This window comes from Triticum dicoccoides, chromosome 1A (genome assembly GCF_002162155.2).
Source record: "Triticum dicoccoides isolate Atlit2015 ecotype Zavitan chromosome 1A, WEW_v2.0, whole genome shotgun sequence".
NCBI lineage: Eukaryota > Viridiplantae > Streptophyta > Magnoliopsida > Poales > Poaceae > Triticum > Triticum dicoccoides.
The window spans coordinates 199,589,360-199,613,491 of NC_041380.1; positions in this window are offsets into that span (position 1 = coordinate 199,589,360).

Below are 24,132 nucleotides of genomic sequence, written 5' to 3' on the forward strand. Positions count from 1 at the left end.
CACCTAAAGAGTTTACTAGACTCAATAATATAGTTCACATTTACCATGTGATTAACACTCGATGAGTTCTGGGTTTGATCATGTTATGCTTGTGAGAGAGGTTATAGTCAACGAGTCTGAACCTTTCAGATCCGTGTGTGCTTTACAAATCTCTATGTCATCTCCTAGATGCAGCTACCATGCTCTATTTGGAGCTATTCCAAATAACTGTTCTACTATATGAATCCACTTTACTACTCAGAATAATCTGGATTAGTGTCAAAGCTTGCATCGCCGTAACCCTTTACGACGAACTCTTTTACCACCACCATAATCGAGAAAATTCCTTAGTCCACTAGTTACTAAGGATAACTTTGACCGCTGTCCTGTGATCCATTCTTGGATCACTCTTGTACCCCTTGACTGACTCATGGCATGGCATACTTCAGGTGCGGTACACAACATAGCATACTGTAGAGCCTATGTCTTAAGCATAGGGGACGACCTTCGTCCTTTCTCTCTATTCTGCCGTGGTCGAGCTTTAAGTCTTAACTTCATACCTTACAACTCAGGCAAGAACTCCTTCTTTGACTGATCCATCTTGAACACCTTGAAGATCATGTCAAGGTATGTGCTCATTTGAAAGTACCATTAAGCGTTTTAATCTATCCTTATAGATCTTGATGCTCAATGTTCAAGTAGCTTAATCCAGGCTTTCCACTGAAAAACACTTTCCAAATAACCCTATATGCTTTCCAGAAATTCTACATCATTTCTGATCAACAATATGTCAACATATATTTATCAGAAATTCTATAGTGCTCCCACTCACTTCTTTGGAAATACAAGTTTCTCATAAACTTTGTATAAACCCAAAATCTTTGATCATCTCATCAAAGCGTACATTCCAACTCCGAGATGCTTACTCCAGTCCTTAGAAGGATTGATGGAGCTTTGCATACTTATTAGCATCTTTCAGGATTGACAAAACCTTCCGGTTGTATCACATACAACTTTTCCTCAAAAATCGTCGAGGAAATAATGGTTTTTGGCATCCTATCTGCAAGATTTCATAAATAATGCAGTAATCGCTAATATAATTCCAACAGACTCTTAGCATCGCTACGAGTGAGAAAGTCTCATCATAGTCAACTTCTTGAACTTGTCGGAAAACATCTTAACGACAAGTCGAGCTTTCTTAATGGTGACATTTACCAGCATTGTCCGTCTTCCTTTTAAAATCCATCTATACTCAATAGCCTTACGACCATCGAGCCGTTCTGCCAAAGTCTACACTTTGTTTTCATACATGGATCCTCTCTCGGATTTTATGGCCTCGAGCCATTTATCCGAATCTGGGCCCACCATCGCTTCTCCATAGCTCGTAGGTTCATTGTTGTCTAGAAACATGACTTCCAAGACAGGATTACGTACCACTCTGAAGTAGTACGCATCCTTGTCATCCCACGAGGTTTGGTAGTGACTTGATCTGAAGTTTCATGACCACTATCATAAGCTTCCACTTCAATTGGTGTAGGTGCCACAGGAACAACTTCCTGTGCCCTGCCACACACTAGTTGAAGAGACGGTTCAATAACCTCATCAAGTCTCCACCATCCTCCCACTCAATTCTTTCGAGAGAAACTTTTCCTCGAGAAAGGACCCGATTCTAGAAACAATCCCTTATTGCTTTCGGATCTGAGACAGGAGGTATACCCAACTGTTTTGGGTGTCCTATGAAGATGCATTTATCCGCTTTGGGTTCGAGCTTATCAGCCTGAAACTTTTTCACATAAGCGTCGCAGCCCCAAACTTTTAAGAAATGACAGCTTAGGTTTCTCTAAACCATAGTTCATACGGTGTCATCTCATCGGAATTACATGGTTTCCTATTTAAAGTGAATGTGGTTGTCTTTAATGCCTAACCCATAAACTATCGTGGTAATTCGATAAGAGACATCATGGTATGCATCATATCCAATAGGGTGCAGTTATGATGTTCGGACACACCATCACACTATGGTGTTCCAGGCTGTATTAGTTGTGAAACAATTTCCACAATGTCTTAATTTTGTGCAAACTCGTAATTCAGATATTCATCTCTATGATCATATCATAGATCTTTTATCCTCTTGTCACGACGATCTTTCAACTTCACCCTAAAATTACTTGAACCTTTCAATTATTCAGACTCGTGATTCATCGAGTAAATATACTCAACATCTACTCAAATCATCTATGAAGTAAGAACATAACGACATCCACTACATGCCTCAACACTCATTGGATTGCACACATCAAAATGTATTACTTCCAACAAGTTGCTCTCTAGTTCCATTTCACTGAAAACGAGGCTTTCAGTCATCTTGCCCATGTGGTATGATTTGCATGTCTCAAGTGATTCAAAATCAAGTGAGTCCAAACGGTCCATTTGCATGGAGTTTCTTCATGCATATCTACCAACAAACATGGTTCGCATGTCTCAGTCCTTTCAAAACGAGTGAGTCCAAAGATCGATCAACATGGAGCTTCTTCATGCGTTTTACACTGATATGACTTAAGTGGCAGTGCCAAAAGTAGGTGGTACTATCATTACTATCCTATATCTTTTGGCATGAACATGTGTATCACTATGATCGAGATTCAATAAACCATTCAATTCAGGTGTAAGACCATTGAAGGTATTATTCAAATAAACAGAGTAACCATTATTCTCCTTAAATGAATAACTGTATTGCGATAGACATAATCCAATCATGTCTATGCTCAACGCAAACACAAAATAACAATTATTTAGGTTTTAATACCAATCTCGATGGTAGAGGGAGCGTGCGATGCTTGATCATATCAACCCTGGAAACACTTCCAACACATATCGTCAGCTCACCTTTAGCTAGTCTCCGTTTATTCCGTAGCCTTTTGTTTCGAGTTACTAACACTTAGCAACCGAACCGGTATCTAATACCCTGGTGCTACTAGGAGTACTAGTAAAGTTCACATTAACACAATGTATATCCAATATACTTCTATCGACTTTGCCAGCCTTCTCATCTACCAAGTATCTAGGGTAATTCTGCTCCAGTGGCTGTTCCTCTTATTACAGAAGCACTTAGTCTCGGGCTTGGGTTCAACCTTGGGTTTCTTCACTAGAGCAGCAGCTGAATTGCCATTTCATGAAGTATCCCTTTGTTCCCTTGCCCTTCTTGAAACTAGTGGTTTCACTAACCATCAACAATTGATGCTCCTTCTTGATTTCTACTTTCGCGGTGTCAAACATCGCGAATATCTCAAGGATCATCATATATGTCCCCGATACATTATAGTTCATCACGAAGCTCTAGCAGCTTGGTGGTAATGACTTCGGAGAAACATCACTATCTCATTTGGAAGATCAACTCCCACTCGATTCAAATGATTGTTGTACTCAGACAATCTGAGCACAAGCTCAACAATTGAGCTTTTCTCCTTAGTTTGTAGGCTAAGAAAATCATCGGAGGTCTTATACCTCTTGACGTGGGCACGAGCCTGAAATCCCAATTTCAGCCCTCGAAACATCTCATATGTTTCGCGACGTTTCAAAGCGTCTTCGGTGCCTCAACTCTAAACCGTTTAGCTGAACTATCACGTAGTTATCAAAATGTGTATGTCAGATGTTCGCAACATCCACAAACAACGTTCGAGGTTCAGCACATTGAGTGGTGCATTAAGGACATAAGCTTTCTATGAAGCAATGAGGACAATCCTTAGTTTCCGGACCTAGTCCGCATAATTGCTACTATCAACTTTCAACTAAATTTTCTCTAGGAACATATCTAAATAGTAGAACTGAAGCGCGAGCTACGACATAATTTGCGAAGACCTTTTGACTATGTTCAGGATAATTAAGTTCATCTTATGAACTCCGACTCAGATAGACATCCCTCTAGTCATCTAAGTGATTACATGATCCGAGTCAACTAGGCCGTGTCCGATCATCACGTGAGACGGACTAGTCATCATCGGTGAACATCTTCATGTTGATCGTATCTACCATACGACTCATGCTCGACCTTTCGGTATTCTGTGTTCCGAGGCCATGTCTGTACACATGCTAGGCTCGTCAAGTCAACCTAAGTGTTTCGCGTGTGTAAATCTGTCTTACACCTGTTGTATGTGAACGTTAGAATCTATCACACCCGATCATCATGTGGTGCTTCGAAACAACGAACTGTCGCAACGGTGCACAGTTAGGGGGAACACTTTCTTGAAATTATTATGAGGGATCATCTTATTTACTACCATCGTTCTAAGTAAACAAGATGCAAAAACATGATAAACATCACATGCAATCAAATAGTGACATGATATGGCCAATATCATATTGCTCCTTTTGATCTCCATCTTCGGGGCTCCATGATCATCATCGTCACCGGCATGACACCATGATCTCCATCATCATGATCTCTATCATCGTGTCTTCATGAAGTTGTCTCGTCAACTATTACTTCTACTACAATAGCTAACGGTTAGCAATAAAGTAAATTAATTACATGACATTTATGTTGACACGCAGGTCATAAATAAATTAAGACAACTCCTATGGCTCCTGCCGGTTGTCATACTCATCGACATGCAAGTCGTGATTCCTATTACAAGAACATGATCAATCTCATACATCACATATATCATTCATCACATCCTTTTGGCCATATCACATCACATAGCATACCCTGCAAAAACAAGTTAGACGTCCTCTAATTGTTGTTTGCATGTTTTACGTGGCTGCTATGGGTTACTAGCAAGAACGTTTCTTACCTACGCAAATACCACAACGTGATATGCCAATTGCTATTTACCCTTCATAAGGACCCTTTTCATCGAATCCGATCCGACTAAAGTGGGAGAGACAGACACCCGCTAGCCACCTTATGCCACTAGTGCATGTCAGTCGGTGGAACCAGTCTCACGTAAGAGTACGTGTAAGGTTGGTCCGGGCCGCTTCATCCCACGATGCCGCCGAATCAAGATAAGACTAGTAACAGCAAGCATATTGAACAAAATCAACGCCCACAACTACTTTGTGTTCCACTCGTGCATAGAAACTACGCATAGACCTAGCTCATGATGCCACTGTTGGGGAACGTAGCATAAATTCAAATTTTTCCTACGTGTCACCAAGATCTATCTATGGAGTCATCTAGCAACGAGGGAGGAGTGGATCTACATACCCTTGTAGATCGCACGCGGAAGCGTTCAAGAGAACGGGGTTGAAGGAGTCGTACTCGTCGTGATCCAAATCACCGATGATCCTAGCGCCGAACGGACGGCACCTCCGCGTTCAACACACGTACGGAGCAGCGACGTCTCCTCCTTCTTGATCCAGCAAGGGGGAAGGAGAGGTTGATGGAGATCCAACATCACGACGGCGTGGTGGTGGAAGTAGCGGGATTCCAACAGGGCTTCGCCAAGCGCTGTGCGAAGAGGGAGATGTGTCATGGGAGGGAGAGGGAGGCGCCAGGGCTTAGGTATGGTTGTCCTCCCTTCCCCCCACTATATATAGGGCCAAGGGAGAGGGGGAGGGCGCAGCCTTGCCTCTTACTCCAAGGAAGGGTGCGTCCAAGGGGGGGAGGAGTCCATCCTCCCCAAGGCACCTCGGAGGTGCCTTCCCCCTTTAGGACTCTCCCTTTTTCCTCTACTCTTGGCGCATGGGCCTCTTGGGGCTGGTGCCCTTGGCCCATATAGGCCAAGGCGCACCCCCTACAGCCCATGTGGCCCCCCGGGGCAGGTGGCCCCACCCGGTGGACCCCCGGGACCCTTCCGGTGGTCCCGGTACAATACCGGTGACCCCGAAACTTGTCCCGATGGCCGAAATAGCACTTCCTATATATAATTCTTTACCTCCGGACCATTCCGGAACTCCTCGTGACGTCCGGGATCTCATCCGAGACTCCGAACAACTTTCGGGTTACCGCATACTAATATCTCTATAACCCTAGCGTCACCGAACCTTAAGTGTGTAGACCCTATGGGTTCGGGAGACATGCAGACATGACCGAGACGTTCTCCAATCAATAACCAATAGCGGGATCTGGATACCCATGTTGGCTCCCACATGTTCCACAATGATCTCATCGGATGAACCACGATGTCAAGGACTTAATCAATCCCGTATACAATTCCCTTTCTCTATCGGTACGATACTTGCCCGAGATTCGATCGTCGGTATCCCGATACCTTGTTCAATCTCGTTACGGGCAAGTCTCTTTACTCGTTCCGTAACACATCATCCCATGATCAACTCCTTGATCACATTGTGCACATTATGATGATGTCCTACCGAGTGGGCCCAGAGATACCTCTCCGTTTACACGGAGTGACAAATCCCAGTCTCGATTCGTGCCAACCCAACAGACACTTTCGGAGATACCCGTAGTGTACCTTTATCACGAACAAGGAAATATAATTCTAGCATGGATAATAAACGATTATCACGAACAAGGAAATATAATAATAATCAATTTATTATTGCCTCTAGGGCATATTTCCAACAATTGCCTTCTTTCACCACTAGAGCCCCTATCTACATCCGATGACCCTCCAATGCGGTTTCCCTCACCCTCCGGTGCACCAGGGAGCCATGCCCGTCGCCGCCCGACGTATCCGTCCGCTGCGGTTGAGGTTGCTCCCATTCCCCTCGCCTTCGGCAACCGAGAGGAAGACCAGGTGATGCGGCTCGATCCCCCGAGCACGTTGGTGTGCCGAGCACCGCGGGAGGCGGCCAGAGTCGCCGACGAGCCCCGTCGGGACCTTTCTCTGTCGCGGCCAGGCGCGGGCGAGAGGAAGGGGACGAAGGCGCCGACCCCCCTGCCAACTGACCACGGGCCCCGCACGTCAGCCCCTCGGTGTTGACCCCACCAGTCCAGCATGGACAAGTGACGGGCCCCACATGTGTGGGACCCACACGTCAGCGTCACACGAGTCGGCCCCGCGTTTGCCTAGCCGGATAAGTGGAAACACATATGCTGAAATGCATTTTCATTAAGAGAAGGCGTATTTTGGTCTTAGTTCGGTTAGAAGTACGTTTTCCTTCGGGGAAAGCGTATTTCCACTTAACTACCGCTAGAAATACGTTTTCTTTGCTAGAAGGCATATTCCTCTAAATGTGCTTTCTGTTTTTCTGCTCAGGGGCCTGTTTGTAGAGTTTATTTTATAGATTGGTCCCTGGATTTCAAGCGCTTATAACTTTTCAACCACAACTCCAAATCAGGTGATTCCAAAGCCCACTTCTTTGTTTCGCCGAGCCCGTTCTGATGGAATCATTTTGACCATGTTTTGACATTCTAAAAATGACCATTTTGGTCCTGCCCTTATTCAGCTACCTCCGAGAGAGTACATTTTCCGGCGATCCTTTCTGCGAGTTTCTCGCACCTTGTCCCGGTGATTTCTTCCACACCAAACAAGCCACACCTTCCATTTGCATGATTGCAATGCAGAGACATGGTTTAAATTATTTAAACTTGTTTGAAATATTTCTTTAGCTACATGACTTTGTGCATGGCAATTTCTCGGAGTTGTATTTTGATCTTGTTATTGCCATGATGTTGCTTGGAGTTCTAGGACTTATATTTTGCAGCTTATGTTGTTGACATGTTGCCATTGGATTATTAGTGGCTTATGTTATGATTATTTTCATGGTGGTTTTGGATATGATATTTTTGGAGTATTACTTTGGATGTCATGCTGCCTTTTGATTATTAGTGGTTAGTATGATTATTTTCATGACGATACCTGTTATTATCTTTGGGAGTATTACCTTGGATATCATGCTGCCGTTGGATTATTAGTGGTTAGTATGATTATTTTCATGATGATACCTGTTATTATCTTTGGGAGTATTACCTTGGATATCATGCTGCCTTTGGATTATTAGTGGTTAGTATGATTATTTTCATGATGATACCTGTTATTATCTTTGGGAGTATTACCTTAGATCTCATGCTGCCTTTGGATTATTAGTGGTTAGTATGATTATTTTCATGATGGTAGTTGATGTTCTGTTGCTTGGAGTATTATTTTCAGAAATGATGTTTACATGTGGATCTTAGCCAAATAGCTTTGTTCTTGTTATTGGAGTAGTAGGACTATTTTTTTCGGATTCATCATGATAGTAGTATTGTGCTACCCTTGGAGTATTTTGAGATGATGAGATTATGTTTGGATTATTTGTTGGATATTGTTATGACTTGGATTATAGTTTGATAGTTGATATTGGTGTATCAGTTACCACAGTTATATTTTTGGGGATAAATTCCGTCATTAAGTTGGTCAGGTGCCACCGAACTGGGCTTTTTCCAGTGCAACCACATTGTCCTTTTATGGGAAGGCCCTAATGTGTTCTATTGTAATGCCTCTCGCCGGTGCCTCCAACTAGGGAAGGTTATCGGCATGCGCACCCTGGCCCGGTAAGCAGACATAACCTTGTGTGCTCATTGTTGTTTTTATGGATCCGAGTCCCCGAGTGGGAGTGTCCCCGAGTGGGGGTGTTTTGACCACGACGGTGGTCGGGGTGTCTTTGGTAGACACGGGGCCACCCAGGACCAGCCTATTGGGGATTTGGGTCGGAGTGGCCAGGAGAGTGCTATGGCAATGGAAGGGTTTTGTCGGAATGCCGTTGTTCCACCCGAATGGAGTGCGAGGCCATGGGTTCCGTGGTGTGGGTACAGTGTGCTACCTCTGCAGAGTGTATTTAATCTATCGATAGTCACGTCCGTACTAAGTCCCACTATTCGATCAACACTCACATGACAGATTGACTTATAGTTGATTTATATGTTGATATGTTGAGCAGTACAGATTGGCAGGATGTTGAGGATGATGTTGGAGACCAAGTTTTGGTCATGGTTGTGATCGCCGGAAAGAACACAGTTTGATACCAAGTGTTGGTCATGGTTGTGATCACCAGAAGGATCACAGTTTGAGACCAAGTGTTGGTCATGGTTGTGATCACCGGAAAGATCACAGTTTGAGATCAAGTGTTGGTCATTGTCGGTGTCAAAACCGGCGGATCTCGGGTAGGGGGTCCCGAACTGTGCGTCTAAGGCAGATGGTAACAGGAGGCAGGGGACACAATGTTTTACCCAGGTTCGGGCCCTCTTGATGGAGGTAACACCCTACGTCCTGCTTGATTTATTCTTGATGATATGAGTATTACAAGAGTTGATCTACCACGAGATCAGAGAGGCTAAACCCTAGAAGCTAGCCTATGGTATGATTGTATGTTGTCCTACGGACTAAAACCCTCCGGTTTATATAGACACCGGAAAGGGCAAGGGTTACACAAGGTCGGTTACAAAGGAGGAGATATACATATCCGTATTGCCTAGCTTGCCTTCCACACGAAGTAGAGTCCTATCTGGACACGAGACGAAGTCTTCAATCTTGTATCTTCATAGTCCAACAGTCCGGCCAAAGGATATAGTCCAGCTGTCCGGAGACCCCCTAATCCAGGACTCCCTCAGTGGCCCCTGAACCAGGCTTCAATGACGATGAGTCCGGCGCGCAGTATTGTATTTGGCATTGCAATGCGGGTTCCTCCTCCGAATACACCACGGAAGAATTTGAATACAAGGATAGTGTCCGACCCTGCAAAATAAGTTCCACATACCACTGTAGAGAGAATAATATTTACACAAATCTAATCTGCTGACTTGTTTCGGCAACATGACATTACGCCATGGCCCGCTGATTATTCGTACCATTTCCTTTAACTAGACCCGCACATAACGCGAGGCAGTTTCTTGACACGTCTTGTCAAAGCAGAGATCGTGTTCCCCTTATTACGGGATTCTCATCAATACGGGCATGGGTAACCCAACCACACCATCGATTACGACGCTTGGGGATAAGCGAGTTTTACTAGGCTAGTGGGGGCGCATAGTTTAGGCCGCCCTTATAAAGGGACAAGGTTTAACATTTTTCTACCCACGCCTTCTTCCTCCTTGCTCATCCATTCTTGCGCACTCGAGCTCCAACGGCCAAGTCCACATCCTTCCCCTCAACCTTCTCCAATCATGTCCGGAGCGGGAGGCAAATGGATGGCTTCCTCCGTTACGGAGGGACACATCAAGAAGCTGCGCGGAGCCAGAAAGTTAGCCGCGAATATCGCGCATCGGCTGCCGGCTGCGGGGCAGATCGTTCCTACCCCTGAACCTCACGAGAGGGTAGTTTTCCTCCACCACTTCCTCCAGGGACTGGGGTTTCCCCTCCATCCATTCATCTGTGGTCTCATTTTCTACTACGGGCTGGACATCCACGATCTGGCCCCAAACTTCATCCTGAACATATCGGCGTTCATAGTCGTGTGTGAGGCTTTCCTCCGCATCCGGCCCCACTTCGGCCTGTGGTTAAAGACCTTCAATATCAAGCCGAAAGTGGTGGGAGGCCAACAAGCAAAATGCGGCGGAGCCATGCTAGGCAAGATGCCCAATGTTATATGGCTCGAAGGCTCCTTCGTGGAGACCATAAAGGGGTGGCAATCGGCGTGGTTCTACATCACCGAGCCGCGCGACACCAACTAGGTGGCTTCCCCCGAGTTTCGATCCGGAATCCCCATGCGGCTCACCTCCTGGAAAGAGAAGGGCCTGTCCTAGGGTTCATCGGTGGAGCTGGACGGACTCCAGAAATGTATCCAGAATATGGCAAGCAATAAGCTCAAGCTTGTCAACATGGTCCAGGTCATGCTCATCCGCCGGATCCTCCCGTGTCAACAACGGGATTTCAACTTGTGGTAGTTCGACCCGTCCCAGCACCAGACTCTGAGCGAGCTCTTCGACACGATGCACAAAGACGTCTGGAGGGTGCTGTTCAAGGGCAATGAGGTCCCTCCCTCTCTCACCGAGGACCACGGGCAAAGCGCGAAGCACCGAGCACATTCGGTGACTTCTATACATCCGGTAGGATATTTTATTTCCCCTAGCATAATCATGTGCGGGGTCTGAGCTCCATGCGTTTGACATGACTGGGTGGAGACGTCGGGGCAGATTAACTGTCCGGCCCCTCTGCCAGAAGACACTGTGGATGCTCTTCTGACGGAGATGCTGACTCCGGCTCCTTACAAGGTGCCTGAGAAGACCAAGAAGGCCAAGGGAACCCGAAAGAGTTCCTGACGCCAGGTGTTATCGGACTCATTGTTCGATAACTCCGCGATGCACTCCTCCCCCGAAGACGAGGAGGAAGATGAAGATGCTCCCCCTCTAGTCGGGGGAGACAAGAAAAGGAAGGCCGCCCCAACCGGGGGGGCCGAAGGGTCCAAGAAGGGAAGGACTCTACTTCCGAACTACTCCACCACCGCCGTCGAAGGCGAAGATGAGTGGCTGCTCAGGGCCAAGCCCCTAGTGAAGTCGTAAGTATTCGGATGCCAGAGTAATTCATAGCATACTTTGTCGCACTCCTTCTCCTAATGCCGAATTATGATTATGCAGACCGCCACGAGCCTGTATCGACGAATCGTCAGACGGCTCCCTAGGCTCGTCAGATATGGATAGCGATCCACGTCCGACCGTCCACCTCCCCTTGCCCTATGGACAATGCCGAGGTATTGTCTCAAGAGGCACCAGGTCAAGGGGAGACGGTCCCGGAGGCGCCTTGAGGCGACCTCCCGGATTCCGGGAGCAGAGGGAGAAAGGCTCTCGAGGGCTCTGAGTTCGGCCCTCAGCCGAACACCGCGCCGGAACCCCAGTGGTTCTGGACTCAGGCAGGCGGCCTCCTTCCAAAAGGGGCAAGACGCCTGTGCCGGTGACCCCTGTCCATCCAGAGGCACCGGACACTCTGCTGGGAGTGCTTCGCAGCGCTTCCATCGACGAAGAGCACCGCACTATTATGAGTGCGGTGATCCAGAAGGTTCAGTCCGCCAAGAGCGGACTGACTGAAGTCTGTGCCAGCCTTCTGATAGGCTTTGAGGTAAGTATATAGGAAAAATATTACCGCATAGATAGTAGCCCCTGATGCTCTATTCGGTGTTCACAAAGAAAAGCCGAACAGAGGATCAAACAGTATCGCAGGAGTCTAATATAAGTATGTCTATATGCGTATGCAGGCTTCGCTGCTGGCCTCTGCCGCACTGACTGCGGAGGTCGCCGCACTGAAGCAGCACCTCAAGGGGTCCAAGGAAGAGCTCGGCCTTGCTAAGAGGCAGCTCAAGGAGAACAAAGGTAAGTAGTACCTAGTCTATGGATATATATAAAAAGAATGTGATTGCAAAATGACAGGATCATTGTAAATTTTCCAGGGGCCACGACCGAGGTGGCGACCTTGAAGCAAGCACTATCCGAGGCCGAAAACAAAGCGGCCAAGGAGCGCACCGAGCGCGAAAGGCATGAGGCACGGGTGGGCGAGGTGCAGCAAGAGCTCCACGCTCTCGTGACGAAGCACGAGGTGTTGGAGCTTGACTTGAAGACGCGAGAGTCCGAGCTTGCCACCGCCCTTGAAAGTGCAAAGAGTGCCAAGGCCGAAGCACAGAAGGCCCTCTAGGAGATTGATGCGATGAAGAAGATAGCGGCGGGTAAGGCATTCTATATGCAAAGCAAGCATGTGAAAGTGAATTACATGTTACTTACCCGAATCCGGAGCTCTCCAGGAGCATTCGCAGATTTGCCCCGCAGCGTGTCGGATGCCACACAATTTTACCAGGCCGAGGAGGGAAGCTCAACGGAGAAGTTGTTCTGGTCTCAGTATACTGGGACCGAACAACCGATGCCTGTGAGCGACCAGCTGAAGCAACTGGTCGAGCTGCACAAGGCGGCCGAATAGGCCATGAAGGGCTTTATAGTCTGGATGTGGCCTGGCGACGCCCTTCCCAATAGCTACTTTGGCCTGGTGAGGCGGCTTGTGGATGCCTGCCCATGGCTTGAAGTCATCAAGTGGTCCATCTGCATCGAAGGTGCACGCCGGGCTTTCACCCGTGTGAAAGTGCAATGGGCCAAGATGGACGCCGTGAAGCTGGTGAAAGAAGGGCCGCCGCAGGGCAAGGAGCATCGCCACCCCGAGATGTACTATGAGGGTGTCCTGAAGGGTGCCCGTTTCGTAGCGGACGAGTGTACGAAAGATGTAATATTTGAGTAGACTTGCTCGTGTGATCCTCTATTATGAAAACTTGTTCATATGCACTATGCAACGCTTGTCTGAATTTAAAATATTACCTTCTGTTCGGCTATTTATCAAATCTGATAGATGGGTAGTCGTCGGCTTTTGCCCCCATGCCACGAGTGCTGGGGTGTTCGGAATAAACCTGAGCACTCTTGTTCACATTGCTGGGTCCTTCGAGGGAGGTGCTCAGCACAACGAACAAGGCAATCGGACCATAATGCGTTATCACTCTCACTTAGCCATAGAATTCTATAATTCTAAATTTCGGCGAAGCCCCTAGTATTCGGAAGGCCGAATTCGGGGCGCGATACATGCCTTAAGCCGGGCAGGGCCGCCTCCTCGCTCTAAGCGGGATAAGTCCTTAGGGACTTGAAACCTCTCGAATAGCGACCAGTCTCTCGCCTTATCATGACTGTCAGTTTTAGCTTTCTCTATTGAGGTGCTTAGCCCAACAGAACCGTGGCACAACCTCAGTAGTTCTCCCAGTGCTACCTTAGCCGATATAGCGGAAAGTAAGGTACCAAATCATGGGAGCCGGGAAAACCCAACTATTGACCTAAGACATGATTCGGAGTTGATGCATATAATGCTATAAGTTCGGGGTGCCACACTGTCGAAAGTGTTCGGACTTCTCACGCCGTATTATGGGGTATGCTTGAGCCCCTAGCGTATTGGCCATACCAGAGTGTACGGGTGCTAGATGTCGTGAATGAACATATATATAAAAAGGAGGAATGCAATAATAGTCTTAATGCTATGCATTGTTTATTCAAAAAGGCATGTTAAAGCAGAATGATACAAGTAGTGCCATAAGAAAAAAAGTAGGACTGTTTGACATGTCCCTTTCAAGGGCAAGCTGAGGAATAGTATTAAAGCAAATATTTCACTCGTTATCGTAATCCACCTGAGAGTTCCGTGGTGTGACGTAGCTTTCTGCCTCCTTGATTGATGCATCATGTGTTCGGCAATCATGGTGCCGGACAGGGTTTCCAGAGATTAAAGTATTGAAAGAGAAAAATAACAAAGCGGGAAGCCGCTAGTGCGGTTTAAGCCGCGTATTGGGGTGTGCCGTGGTTGTTCCCCCCTCCCCGCCTGTGCCCATGGTATTTTTAATGCGTAATTATGTACGCGTGGCACGAATTTCACCGTTTGGCATGGGCCGGGGTGGGGGCCGCATTGCTATGCAAGCTCGGGACATGCCAGGCGGTCCAGTTGCCGATTACTCCGGGCGCGCTTGAAGTTGTCCGGGGTCCTTAATCGCCGAACTAGTGGATTTCCTTAAGAGGCTGCTTTGCGCTTCTGCTGCGAGGGCCGCAGTGTGCTCCTCCGTGCGGAGAGAGCGCTCTGTGTTTCCATTGACTGTGATGACTCCCCGAGGTCTTGGCATCTTGAGCTTGAGATATGCATAATGCGGTACCGCATTGAATCTTGCAAATGTGGTTCGCCTGAGCAGTGCATGGTAGCCACTGCAGAACGGGACTATGTCGAAGATTAATTCTTCGCTTCGGAAGTTATCCGGAGATCCGAAGACCACTTCCAGTGTTACTGAGCCTGTGCAATGGGCCTCTACACCTAGTATGACGCCTTTAAAGGTCATTTTAGTGGGTTTGATCCTTGAGGGATCTATGCCCATTTTGCGCACTGTGTCCTGATAAAGCGGGTTCAGGCTGCTGCCGCCGTCCATTAGGAGTTGAGTGAGGTGAAATCTGTCAATGATTGGGTCTAGGACCAGTGCGGAGAATCTGCCATGACGGATGCTAGTGGGGTGGTCCCTACGATCGAAGGTGATCAGACAGGAGGACCATGGGTTGAACTTGGGGACGACTGGCTCCAACGCATATACGTCCCTGAGCGCACGCTTCCGCTCCCTCTTGGGTGTGGGTTGCGCATATCATGTTCACCGTCCGCACTTGTGGGGGTAACCTCTTCTATCCTCCGGTGTTCGGCTGCCGGGGCGCCTCCTCGTCGTTGCTATGTGACCCCTTATCCTTGTTTTCGGATTTAACTTTCCAGCCTGCTTGAACACCCAACAGTCCCTGTTGGTGTGGTTGGCTGGCTTGTCGGGGGTGCCGTGTATTTGACACGAGCGATCGAGTATACGGTCCAAACTAGACGGGCCCGGAGTGCTTCTTTTGAATGGCTTTTTCAAATGACCGGGTTTAGAGCCTTTGAATCCGGCATTGACTGTCGTATCCTCGGTATTGTCGTTGTTAATGTGGCGCTTATGCTTGTTGCGACGTGGCCTACCATTGCCGTCCTTGGTATCCGAAGTACCATGGTTCTTTGATATGTTATTACTGCGAGCCAGCCAGCTGTCTTCTCCCGCGCAAAAGCGGGTCATGAGTGTCGTGAGGGCTGCCATAGATTCGGCTTTTCCTGGCCAAGGTGCCGGGCGAGCCACTCGTCGCGGATGTCGTGCTTGAAAGCTGCTAGGGCCTCTTCATCCGGACAGTCAACGATTTGATTTTTCTTTGTTAGGAACCATGTCTAGAATTGCCTGGCCGATTCCTCTGGCTGCTAAATTATGTGGCTCAAGTCATCGGCATCTGGCGGTCGCACGTAAGTGCCCTGAAAGTTGTCGAGGAATGCGGCTTCCAGATCTTCCCAACAGCCAATGGACTCTGCTGGCAAGCTGTTGAGCCAATGCGGAGCTGGTCCTTTGAGTTTGAGTGGGAGGTATTTGATGGCGTGTAGGTCATCACCGCGGGCCATGTGAATGTGGAGGAGGAAATCCTCGATCCATACCGCAGGATCTGTTGTGTCGTCGTATGATTCTATATTTACGGGTTTGCAACCCTCTGGGATTTGATGATCCATTACTTCGTCTGTGAAGCATAAGGGGTGTGCGGCGCCTCTGTACTGGGCTATATCGCAACGCAGCTCGAATTAGTCTTGCCCGCTGTGTTCGGCCCGACCGAACTTACTTTTACTGTATCCGGCGTGACGATTTTCGTCTCGCATGGTGGCGCGCCCTCGTGATCCGTAGATCAATCTTGCATGTTTTGCTTTGTCCTCCAAACATCTTGCAGGTCTGGCGTATTTCCCCATGCCTTTTTATTTGAATGACGTCGGGGTACGGGCTGAGCTTTTGGCTGGAATGTCTCTCTGTCGCGGCCACGAGGTGGCCGATCAGCCGTGTCATACGCCGGGGATGTAGGTTTTGGTGCTTCCTCCTCCAGTCGGGGTAGCAACCTGCATTTTGGGCAATTCTTGGAGGGGCGTTTGAGTTTATACTCTTCGGCCGCCAGGACTTCAGTCCATCTGTCAGCTAGCAAATTTTGATCAGCTTGAAGTTGTTGCTGCTTTTTCTTAAGGCTATTTGCCGTGGCTATAATCTGGCGCTTGAAGCACTCTAGTTCGACGGGATCCTCTGGCACGGCGAATTCGTCATCGCCGAGGCTTGCCTCATCTTCGGAGGGGGGCATATAATTATCATCCTCTGCCTCTCCATCTGCCGCTCTCTCAGGAGGGCTGGCTCCTGCATCCTCCTGCTCTAAATCTTGCCGGAGGGGATCGTTGTTGTCTTCGGCACTATCCGGAGTGCTATTATCTCCGGTGTCGGTATCACCACTTTTGCCTTGGCGGGACTTAGAGCGGCGCCGCTGATACCGGCGCTTGGGTTGCTTCTTGGAGGGGTCATCCTCCGTTGTCTCGTTGCCATTGCCTTCTTTGGGTGTGTCCACCATGTATATATCATATGATGAGGTGGCTGTCCAGTGCCCTTTGGGCAGTGGTTCCTCTTCGACTCCCGCATCGTCGTCCATACCATCGATGTCTTCGGAGTCGAAGTCGAGCATGTCGGTTAAGTCATCGACAGTGGCTACTAAGTGGGTGGTGGGTGGGCGGCGAATTTCTTGGTCATCCCAATCCTGCCAGGCGTAGTTCGGCCAGGATCCTTCTGACAAAGGAAAGAGACCTTAATGAGTTCAGTATGTCGCCGAAGTGCGAGTGCTGAAAAATATCGGCGGAGGTAAACTCCATGATCGGCGCCCGGTCGGATTCGATAGGAACGGGTGCGGGCGATTCAGAGTCCGTGGCCGGAGAAGGATCCAGCAGTTTGGCGACACGACTCTTGTGAAGGGTAAGCTCGATATTCGACTCGATCGCCGCAGAGGGTACGGCCTCCATGACGGGGTCTGTCCACCCGTCCATGGATGGCAAAACTGGCTCCGAATTGAGGCTCGGAGCGGCTGCCGGTGCGATCTCCTGAATATGGTCCGATGGTAGAGCTAAATTGTACTCATCGTGACCATGTGGCGCACAAGGCAGGGGCTCGAATCCGCCGTAGATCAAGTCTCCGCGGATATCGGCCGTGTAGTTTAAGCTTCCAAACCTAACCTGATGGCCAGGGGTGTAACTTTCGATCTGCTCCAGATGGCCAAGCGAGTTGGCCCGCAGTGCGAAGCCGCCGAACACAAAGATCTGTCCATGGAGAAAAGTCTCACCCTGGACTGCATCGCTATCGATGATCGTAGGAGCCATCAAGCCTAACGGCGACGATACAGAGGAACTCTCAATGAAAGCACCAATGTCGGTGTCAAAACCGGCGGATCTCGGGTAGGGGTCCCGAACTGTGCGTCTAAGGCGGATGGTAACAGGAGGCAGGGGACACGATGTTTTACCCAGGTTCGGGCCCTCTTGATGGAGATAAAACCCTACGTCCTGCTTGATTTATTCTTGATGATATGAGTATTACAAGAGTTGATCTACCACGAGATCGGAGAGGCTAAACCCTAGAAGCTAGCCTATGGTATGATTGTATGTTGTCCTACGGACTAAAATCCTCCGATTTATATAGACACCAGAAAGGGCTCGGGTTACACAAGGTCGGTTACAAAGGAGGAGATATACATATCCGTATTGCCTAGCTTGCCTTCCACGCCAAGTAGAGTCCTATCCGGACACGAGACAAAGTCTTCAATCTTGTATCTTCATAGTCCAACAGTCCGACCAAAGGATATAGTCCGGCTGTCCGGAGACCCCCTAATCCAGGACTCCCTCAGTCATGGTAGTGATCGCCGAAAAGATCACCGTATGGTTTTGATCATGAGTTGATCGAGATAGTATATTGCTTGGCCGGTTAGCCAAGCGAGATATGGTTATGGAGATCTGAGATGGTGATTTATCAGCATTGTATTAGTTTCATCTTATGCTTAGTAGTTGCTTCATCATGGTAGTTGTTAATTAATTAACCTGTTAATCCTATGTTATTGTCTTGCCTTGATGTTTATGGTTGTTGTGAGCTTGGAAGTACATTCAATGTACTAACCTAGTGTGTCATGCCAGATTGCAGGTGATGCCGTGATTGCTTGATTGCTTGTCGTGGTTGCCGTACGTGTGAGCTAGATCATGTCCCAGCCAGAGTCCCTGCGGAGTGGAGTTCACCACCTTCGTCGTTGTTCCACTGCTTGAAGTTTTTCTGCTGCTACGAGTTGTTCCGCTGCTAGCATAGAGCAAGTGTAGTATCATAGGCATAGTGTCGCCATGCTGATGTGATCATTGTAACATCAGACCCATGTAATTATTATTCTTGTAATAAGATCTAATTTGTTCTATGTAAAGCAATGCTGTATTCCAGAGACTTCTCCTCGATCTCTGGGCTGGAATACGGGGCGTGCTGGTTTCTCTGAGCTGGGGTGCCACAAGGAGGGACCCGCTCAAAGGTTTCTTTTTAGATTAAGACCCTGCGTAAACCTTTTTTACTGTCTCTTGTTGTTCGCATCCTCCGGATACTCAATACAACCGAGAAGGATGCCGACGTATTGGCATGTGGCCACGTCAGGATATGGCATGTACCTGGACACCCGGGGTTTATTATTAAGGGCATTGTTCAGCCGGCATATGTTATCAAGACCGAATACCTTAGGGAGTGTTCGGCGTCGCGAGTTTGGCCTTATATGCATCAGCTCTGAATCATGCCTTTGGTCAAATGTTGGGTTTTCCCGGCTCCCATGTTTTGGTACTTTATGTTCCTCTATATCAGCTAAGGTAGCACTGGAAGAACTACTGCGATTGTGTCCTGGTTCATCCGGATGAGCACCTTAGTAGAGAAAGCCGAAAACTGACTGTCATGATATTGCGCGAGACTGGTCAATCACTCGATGACTCAGCGGAATCTTTGGGATTCCTCCGCATTAACGAAGGGCCGTTTCCTGGTCTTGTACGTACGCTCCCCGTATTCGGACGAGCGTAGAAGTACCATGGGCTAAGTGAAAGTGTTAAAGCAATATAGTCTGATTGCCTCGTTCGCTGCAGTACCACCTCCTTAATGGACCAAGACGTTGGATCAAGTGTGACTACACGTTTTTTGCGAACACCTCCGCATTATATGCGTGGGGGCGGAAGCCGACGACTGCAAACTTTCAGGTTATATACATATATACATAAACGGCCGCATAGGAGGCATCATTATACTTTCAGGCAAAAGTATAAGGACAGCCTCGATAACTCAATAAAAATTGTTCTTACAATGGGAGTACATGTCACTAGAACATGATATTCTTCGAGCACTAAGCCTCTATCGAACGAGCGCCTTCAAGGACTTCTTCAAAGTAGTGCTCGGCAGCCACTCGGCCCATGGCTGAACCCTGTGTTGCAACAGTGGTGGGCTCCATCTCTGCCCAGTATGTCTTGACACGGGCAAAGGCCATCCGCGCACCCTCTATGCACGCCGACCTCTTCATAGCATCGATGTGCGGCACAACACCAAGGAATTGTTGCACTAAACTAAAGTAACTATTCGTCCTTGGCCCTCCCGGCCACAGATGATCCACAACGGACCTCATGGAGAGTTCGGACAACCTATGGAGCTCGGCCCACTCGGCCATTTGCTCATTCAAGAGCAGCGGACACACTTGAGCATGGAACTGTGACCAGAACAGCTTTTCCACTTCACGATCTCTTTGATCCTTGAAGTACTCCGCCACGTCAGCAGCACTTGCTGCCAAATCCACGTAGGCGTCCGCTGAACTCCATAGTTGATCAAGAGGAGCATACTTCGGATCTCTGAACTTAGTCTGCAACAAGAAGGGCATCCCAGCCACGATATCCGCAACTTGATGCAGCTCCTCCTTCGTCGCTCTGATTTTAGAGTGGGCTTCCTTGGCTGCTACCATGGCCTTCTCTAGGTCCGTCGCCCTCGCTTGGCTTTCTTTTTCAAGAAGCTGGTAATGGTCAGCGGCATCTTTCAACTCAATGGCCATCTTGGCTATCCTTTCCTTGCTCTGGCGATGCACGGACTGTTCGTCCCGCAGCTCTTCGGCCGCCCTTAGAGCGGCCGCATCGCTATTCCTTGCTTGTTCCTTGGCTCGGGCAAGTTCCGCCCGAAGGTTCTCCATGGTGGCAGCTCCATCTACAGTCACAACACATTAAAGATACTAGCATCATGCTCCTCTTACTATGCGTTGATCACCGGAGAAATCACTTACCCTATGCCTCGTCAAGCCGCTTGTTGACAAGCACGATGTCGGCATCTGCTGCATCAAGTTTCCACTTTAGCTCGGCAAACACATCAGTCCGGCTAGCCACCGGAGCTTCAGCCACCTGCACATAAAGGCGGTATGGTTATTACCTGGGACTATGATCCTCTGTTTGCTGCCATTTTCAACGACAACTAGAGTCTCAGGGGCTACTATCTACATAGGGCACACCTAACGTGTGCGGTACCGTAAAAAACATACACTATTTCACGTACCTCAAAGCCTTTCAGCAGACTCATAAAATCTTCATGCAATCCGCTTTCAGCGGATGAAATCCTTTCAATTGCCGTACCCATTAGCGTACGGTGCGCTTCTGAGATGGCCGCTTGCTCTAGAAGATCCTTCAGTGCATCCGACCACACAGTGTACGGTCCCGAGTTCTTTTTGTTGCTCTTTTATGAGCCGAATACTGAGGACTCGGGGTGGCCAAGGGATTGCCCCTAGCCTTGGCGGATCAGGAGAAACCCTCCGCGACTACACTTCAGGGTCGCCCGCCTCATGAGGCGGGGTGGCAGGGGGAGGTGTTTCGCTCTCCATCACCTCCGGAAGAAGATCCCCTAAAGACGAACTCTGTTGAGAAGGGCTACGATCCGAACTAGAAGATATAAGCTTCGGTTATTGTCTTCAGAAGTAAGGTAGGATATTTTCACTACTAAGTACTTTTCGATTACTTATAGCTCGGTAGAGGGCTGATTCCCTTGCGGACACTGTGCGGCAAGGGTACCCCCTGAGGCAGGACCCTCTAGCAAAGATTTCTTCCCCTGTTTGGAAACCTCTGTTTTTGGATCTTCAGAGGTGGTCCTCTTCTTTCCTCGGGGAGAGGGAATGTCAAATCCTTATCCCTGGTTATCCTCCTTCGCGGAGGTGCTCATTCCCCCTGTTGGGACGAGTAGTGAGCGAGGCTCGCTTTCGGCCTCTTTATTCCCCCCTTTATCTTCCTTCGAGGGCACTTGATAAGGCGCCGGCTCCAGCATTCTATCTATTACGGGATTGGCCAAGCCCTCAGGAAGGGGGGCCGGACACCTGATCATCTTCGCCTTTGTTATCCAGTCCTGGTCAAAGAGCGACTTTTCAAAATGATGTTATGATGAATAAGAGAAACAGTGTGTTCGGCCATGAGATTACTTACTTGGGTATCCGGGAGATTACAGCTCAGACCCACATCCCCGGTGGTGTCCGGACACTTTATTTGTGATCCGAAGAACAACTTGTACATCTCCTCGAGCGTCATGCCGAGGAAGTGATGAATGATTCGCGGTCCCTCCGGGTTGAACTCCCACAAACGGAGAGGTTTACGTTTGCAAGGCGGGACCTGGCAAACTAGCAGGACCCGCAACACCGTGACCAGGTTGACGTCTCTCTCAATGAGATCTCGGATGCGACTCTGCAATACCGGAACATCCTTTACTGGACCCCAGTTTAGCCCCTTGCTGATCCATGACGTCAGTTGTGGTGGTGGGGCGAGCGAAAGGCAGGGGCGGCTACCCACTTGGCACTCCGGGGAGCTGTGATATAAAACCACTCCCGCTCCCACAAACTGGACATCTCTTGGAAGGAACCCTCTAGCCATGAAGCATCAGCACTTTTGCTTATTACGACACCTCCGCACTCTGCGTGCCGCCCCTCGATCATCTTCGGCTTCACATTGAAAGTCTTGAGCCACCGGCCGAAGTGAGGGGTCATGCGAAGGAAGGCCTCACATACGATGATGAACGGCGAGATGTGAATGAGGGAATCCGGGGACAGATCATGGAAATACAGCCCATAATAGAACATGAGCCCCCTAACAAAGGGATCCAGAGCGAGGCCTAGTCCTCGGAGGAAGTTATAGATGAACACAACACTCTCGTTGGGTTCGGGAGTGGGGATGACCTGCCCTCGGTCGGGCAGTCTATGCGAAATTTCGGCGGTCAGATATCTGGCCTCTCTCAGCGTCTTGATGACCTCCTCTGTGACAGAGGAAGGCATCCACCGACCTTGGAGGTTGGATCCCAACATGGTTGAAGTTCCGAAGCGCCTGACCTGAGCCCGGGGTGTTGGAACTCGAGGTGGGGGAAGGATTCGATTGAGCGCGAGAGGAAAAAGGGACAGGTCATGGCCTCTTTATAAAGAGAGTGAATGTCAAGCGTCCTCCTCGCGGCCGTTTTGGACTCGCCTAAAATCAAGGAGTCATACCAACGGGCATGAGTGGGTTACCCATGTCCGTATTGATGAGAATCCCGTAATAAGGGGGACACAATCTCTGCTTCGACAAGACGTGTCAAGAAAACCGCCTCGTGATATGTGCGGTGCTGGTTGACAAAAGCGGTTCGAATAATGACTGGGCCATGACGTAATGTCGTGCTGTCAAAACGCATCAGCAGATTAGATTTGTGGAAATATTATTCTCTCTACGGTGGTATGTGGAAATTATTTTACAGGGCTAGACACTATCCTTGTGTTTAAAATCTTCCATGGAGTATTCGGAGGAGGAACCCGCCTTGCAATGCCGAAGACAAAACTGCGTGCCGGACTCATCGTCATTGAAGCCTAGTTCAGGGGCTACTGAGGGAGTCCTGGATTAGGGGGTCTCCAGACAGCCGGACTTTTGGACTATGAAGACACAAGATTGAAGACTTCGTCCCGTGTCCGGATGGGACTCTCCTTGGCGTGAAAGGCAAGCTAGGCAATACGGATATGTAGATATCCTCCCTTGTAACCGACCTGGGTAAACATCGTGTCCCCTGCCTCCTGTTACCATCCGCCTTAGACGCGCAGTTCGGGACACCCTACTCGAGATCCGCCGGTTTTGACACCAACAGGCCCCATGGATAGCACGGGCCATTCCCAGGACGAAAGTCACACCGGGCTGAAATGGGCCCATGTCTACACCGGGCCTCTAACAGGCCGAAAGTCACTGGGTTGTAATTGGGCCCAAATATTCGGCGAACAATTAACGGGCCAGATCTGGCTTCGGGCCGTAAATGAGCCCAAATATTCGACGAACAATTAACGGGCCAGATCTGGCTTCGGGCCGTAAATGGGCCTTTATTAAGCAGGCCGTTATTGGGCTGGCCCACTAGTACCTGAGTAAGTACCACGGGCCTTTCACTGGGCTGGCCTTTTTAACCTATATGGGCCTCTGTTGAACTGTGCCACATGACGACATATCATATGCGCTTTGGTTCCAATCAGTGGATGGCATCTGTCCCAACGGTGAGCCGACACGTGTTTCCTCCAGCCAATGATGATTTTACACGTGGAAAATCCCCATTGGTCGGGGCTGTTAATGGGTTATCGGATCCAAAACCGGACCTGATAGCTTAACAGCATTCCGTTACGGTGGATGCCACGTGTTGGTCACCCTTGACAAAAGCATTTCTGTGATGTGCAATTTATCGTCATGGAAGTGGACACTTCCGTGATGATAATTTTGGTAATGTCTTGGAACACTTCTACGACAACACAGGTATGACTATCTTGATTCTGTCATAAATTTGTCGTGGATGTACATGCATGACAGAAAACGTGACCTACTGTGCAAACACGTATCATCACGGAAGTGTATTTTTTGT